The 5,334-nt window shown below is 39.7% G+C and overlaps 1 pseudogene; it reads right to left on the bottom strand.

The window, feature by feature from the left end:
- Nucleotides 1-383: 383 nt before the first annotated feature.
- Nucleotides 384-781, bottom strand: LOC138846132 (large ribosomal subunit protein eL32-like; annotated as a pseudogene).
- Nucleotides 782-5,334: the final 4,553 nt, after the last annotated feature.

The following is a 5,334-nucleotide window of genomic DNA, read 5'->3' as shown; positions in this document are numbered from 1 at the left end:
TTACATAGAATTTACCTAGGACCAATTTGGATACATATAATAAAATATTAAAATGCCTTACTTTAGTTGAATGGGAGATGTATATTCTAGATGGAAACCTACTCTTAATATGTATGACTGTGTGAGGGGAATGCTACTTATGCATTAAAATACCTTCTTCAGGAAGGTTACATTCAGGTGTCATTTTTTTTTTTTTTCATTATAGCTGGTATTCCAGGTAAAGACCAAAACTATTTTCACCTTTTTTCAACCATTAGTTGGAGTAATTCCCTAACAAACCATTCTCTGTCACTTTCCAAGTCTCACAAAGAGAATTCTTTTTTTATTTTTTGGCAGTTTTCAAGGTTTTGTTTAAGCACAAATAAAATGTGCACCCGAGCTATTTACTCATTTTCTTCACTACACAGTCTAGCATTGTGGTTGGTTACTCAGATGGCCAGCTGAGTTGCTCTTTCCACAACCGGAGTTCTTAGAAGAAGCCATGTGAGCAGTCTCTGCACAGTAATACTTGTTGCACATTGGACATTGCATACTGGACATTGTGGACTAGCAACTTCCGGAAGCCACTGGGCAGCACGTGCTTGGTTTTCTTGTTGTTCCAGTAATCAGTGTTGGCCATCAAGATCTGACCCTTGAGTCTTTTGTGTACCCTCTTGTCAATGCTTATGGGTGTCCACTAGTTACACTTAATCTTGACCTCTGGGTCGGACTGGTACTGGATAAAATTCTTGGTCCTCTGTTTGGTGATCTTGGGCTTCACCAGGGATCTGAAGGTGACCATGATGCCGAGTAGAAGGCAATCCTCTCAAAGAGAATTCTTCTGTGGATCTCATTTATTTTAGAAGATAAGAGAGAGAGAAAGGGAGAGATCATGCTCCCAACTGCTAATTCACTTCCCAAATGCCCACAACATTCAGGCCAAAGCTCTACAATCTATATCTCTCACAGGGGTGGCAAGGACCCACCCACTTGAAATGTTACCTGTTGCCTCCCAAGGTGCACTTTAGTAGCAAACTGCTACTTCACCCCAGGCATTCCAATATGGGATGCATGCTAGGTGTCCCAATTATCATCTAAACTGCTAGGCCAAACACCTGGCTGAAGAGTTTTTTAAAAACATTCACAACCTCAAAGCATGCAAGCACCCATACAAGCAAGAAAACAAAACAACAGCAGAAGCAGATAAAGACAAATAAACACAACCCTAGAATAAATTCTTGCAAAATCTGATAGTAAAAGAAGTCACATATTGTATTAAAGTGCAATTACAAAAGAAAACAATCACTAGATGACTTCATTAGAGTTGGCTTTTCAAGAAACTGAGGTTGTAGAGTATTGGGTATAATTTTTCTTTATGTATTTTTAATAATAAAATTTGAACAGATTACTATTATAGTGTTAGAATGGGTCCCCTAATATGTCATTATTAAAGATCAGTAGTTTAACAATTGATGTTACATAGCTATTTCTCAGAATAAAATGCTCCTATAAACATAGTAAATATAACAGCATCTAAATTCAATGATTCTAAGTTGTTTTTGTCAAAATACAGATGTTCTCTGTTTCATACCATAAAGAAATCCTATAAATTGTAGTACCTGGTAATCTTTGGTTTCCTGGAAGTATTTTTTTTAAATCCTGGAGGCAACAGTAAATTCATATAACCTGTATGTACAGAAAAGCAATAGTCACACACACAAAAAAACATGGATTAAACAAAAGAACAATCTAGAGATTGGTAGGTTGGATTAGTTATGGAATTTCCTTTCCCATATTTAGGGTCATACAAAATTTTCCACAATGCATAATCCGGCGTTCTAGTAAGATCTATGCATTTACTTTTAAGAAGATCAGTTATTTATCTCTGTCACAATCAACGACTTCTATTGCTTAAGACCCCAGAATTTATGTAGCCAGCCAATGGTGCTAAATTATGTGGGTGTGTGCAGTAAAGAATATATGCAAAGGCAGATATGTCCCTTTTTGTCCCCAACTCTTGGGAGGTAACCTCTAAGCCCTTGGTACGCCCTACCTGCTAAGAGCATCTTTGCTGACCCCAGGAACATTTGGGTTGTGACAGACAGTCTATGGTAGCAGTGTTATTGATGTGGGTACCTTGGGCCACACAGTATCAGCTCAACCTATAGGGGCACCAGAGTCCAAAGTCAACACATGGGCCAGAAGCTGCATCTAAGTGAGCAATGTTTAATATCAGCTCTGGACACCATAACTCAGAGGAATTTCCTGTTGAACAATATTTTCTATCTGCATATTGTCAAGAATCATCATGAAGTGGAATAAATGCCTTTCACTTGACTCCACTGGAAGAGGACAACTAGAATCTCCAACTGGGGCCTCTCCTAGACCATTCCCAAAGTACCTCTTCCCTTTGTAGATTTTGATTTGCACTCTGATAGTGAAATAAACTGGAATCATGAATTAGCAGCTTCTCAATCCTGCGAGTCCTTCTAGTGAATCTGTGGATGTGAAGGTCATCTTGAGGACTTCCCAGGCTCCCCAGATGATCTTAATGGGCCCGTATTTCCTCTGACTTAACAGCTCACTTCAAGCAATGGGACAGTGCCACAGAACACTGCAGTAACATAGAAAAGAGAGTTCAAGATTCAGAATCCTGATTCTAGTCCCGTGAGAGAGCATCTTAAGCCTGTTGTGTTTCTGAAGGTCAGAGGGCTTAATGCCTCTACAACGCATCCTGTTCTGTAAAACTTTCCCTCCTGGCTTCCCATAACCTTTCCTCTCCTCTCCTCTGGCAACTGCCCATCCCAATCAGCCCAAGTGTTTGCCCTGTGTCTCCCTTACATTCAGCAAACCTTTGTAATAAGTACCTTTGAAAAGGAAACTTCTCATGTATTAGGGATTGTGTCCCTATTGTGAATGTGTCTCTGTTTCCAGCCAGGACCCTGAATGACAACAAAATACAAGGCCTAAAAGTATAGAAAGTTTTTGGCACCAATGCTTTTTGGGTTGTGTAATTTTTTATTGCCTTGTCTTCAATTTTGCAACAAAATCCTTAAGACCTTTGTATTAAGAAAAAATATTATTTTGAAAAAGAAACAACACATTTCAACAACCAGCAACTTCACTCTCAGACATGTTAATCCCCAAATTTAATCTTCTCTTCACATAAGCAACTGTCTATTTGAGGACAATAATCTCTTAACCCTCCCTTTGTTCCTCACCATCACTCATTGGTTATCTTGGCTATGATGTCTTCCTTCCCTCTCTTTCTGTGAAAACTCCTTTAGAATTGCTGAGTGACTACTTACTGCGGATGTAGGGGTTTTTGTTTTTATTTTACTTTGAGTGCCCACATATGTGGAAGGTGATTTCTCCCACCCTGCCTCCAGCCCTGATCTCTCAAAAACTGCAAAAATTTCTGGAAAATGCAAAGAGCAGAGAGGAGGCCAACCTGAAGGAATTAGCAAGACCAGAAAAGGGGAACTTGAGAATTTTATTTTTCATATATGTCCCATGAGCAGGATGATCATATCATTATGAAATACATTTGATTTCCTAAGAGAAATAGAGAAATTTGACCTTATTTTAACGATTTTTTTAAAAATGTTGAGGATAATATTTAGACACTACATGTATTCTTCCTTGTTCTTCTGACTGTACTATACTTACTCCAATTTCTGGTATTAACCAAAAGGATATGGTAGTTTACAAGTATCATATAATATTTGATGATACCTAGTTTCTTACAGAATCATGAGACAAATGCTTTGAACGACAATTTTCATGGGCAATACAGATGGCTAGAGATTAGTGCTCTGGATAGATTTGTGGCTGAATTAAGAAAAGGGAATTGATATTTATTAAGTGCCTATAACATGCTTGGCATTACAGTTCATATTTTACAAATATTGCCTTATTTAGCAGCATTATAAGGTGGTTTTATGATTTCCATTTCATAGATAAATACCTTGCCTAAATGGCATAACTGTTAACTCTGATTTGAATCTTCATACTTGTTCATATAGGAAACTATTATATCAATAATATTAATTAATCTATCCAATAAGTATATCTTTGTTCAAATTCCAGCAAATAGCATATTTTGTTAAGAGAAAAATCATGTAACCTATCTTAAGGAATAATTATTCCAACTCAGAGAATTTCCAGCTATTGAGAAAAGTGGCTTATTCACATAGGAAGCCAAAAAGATCAAGTTAAGAAAATAAACCATCAAAAACAATCAGAGAGCCACAACTTGAAGGAGGATCTGAGCAAGAGGCTTTCGATGTATGAGCTAGCCATGTTTCAGCCTTTCAGAGAGCCAGAGGGAAAATATGTCTATCCCTTACCAAGTTTCCAGTTTACCCTTTATAGCCCACAGTAGAATCTCTGCTTAACAATCGGCAGCCAAGTTGACCTCTAGGCCTTGAAATACTTTCCCAGCTTTAAAAAAAAAAAAAGATAGGATGACTGTGCCTTGCCAAGTTCAGGTCCGGGTTCATGTCACAGAGCTGTGTGAAGCCACAAATTAAGATTTCATCATGTATGAGACAGCCTTTGTTAAGCTTGTTCCACTTAGGTAATGTGCCTTGGGCCCTGTGCTGTGAGTCAAAGACGATCTACCCCAGGGCTTTTGCTAAGACCAGGTTTTTTCCCATCCCCTCAACAACCTCTGGCATGGAAGAGGTTGTTCTTTCCTCTCTTCCAAACCACTGAGTTATTGGCCTGCTCTATCCCTACTTAAACCACTAAACTCAGGCAATATGCAGCAGGAGCCAAAAGATTTATAGGAAAATAGAAAGGTAAGTCTCTAGACTCAATTCCAGATACAGTAGAGGACCAGGAGACTAAAGGGAATTCTGCACTGTGACCACTAAAATTTATGCCCCTGCCCAGCTCTCCCATGCTCATGCTGAGCAAATTCCTATAGAACTCCACCAAGAAAACCTCCCAGCACCTCTAGAGGTGACTTTGTTGGTGTTCACCTGCCCTGGCCACCTCCCCAGCTCCCTTTATCCCATCCGTGCACCCATCCCCAAGTCTTCCTTACTCTTGTTTCTAAGAGCTGGTGCCTGGGACGCTCTTTGGAGTGTGCTCCTTGCTACTAGAACTTCTTTATCTCGCATTCCAAAGAGACAACTGGAGGTGTCCGGGAGTTCATCACCTCCTCGAGTGGCCCTTGAGCGGTGATTGACAGAGAGGGCAGGTGAGAGGCCACTTCATGCATTGCACCTGCAGTTGGACTGGAGCTGGATTTTGCCTGGGATCTCACCCTGGCATGGCCTCTTCCCTTTCTCTGCCATACTACCTCCTATAGAGATGTCACCAGGGCACTGACTTAGTACAGCATTTTCC

Source organism: Oryctolagus cuniculus, chromosome 17, assembly GCF_964237555.1.
Source record: "Oryctolagus cuniculus chromosome 17, mOryCun1.1, whole genome shotgun sequence".
Lineage (NCBI taxonomy): Eukaryota > Metazoa > Chordata > Mammalia > Lagomorpha > Leporidae > Oryctolagus > Oryctolagus cuniculus.
This window is presented reverse-complemented; position numbering and strand designations above follow the sequence as displayed.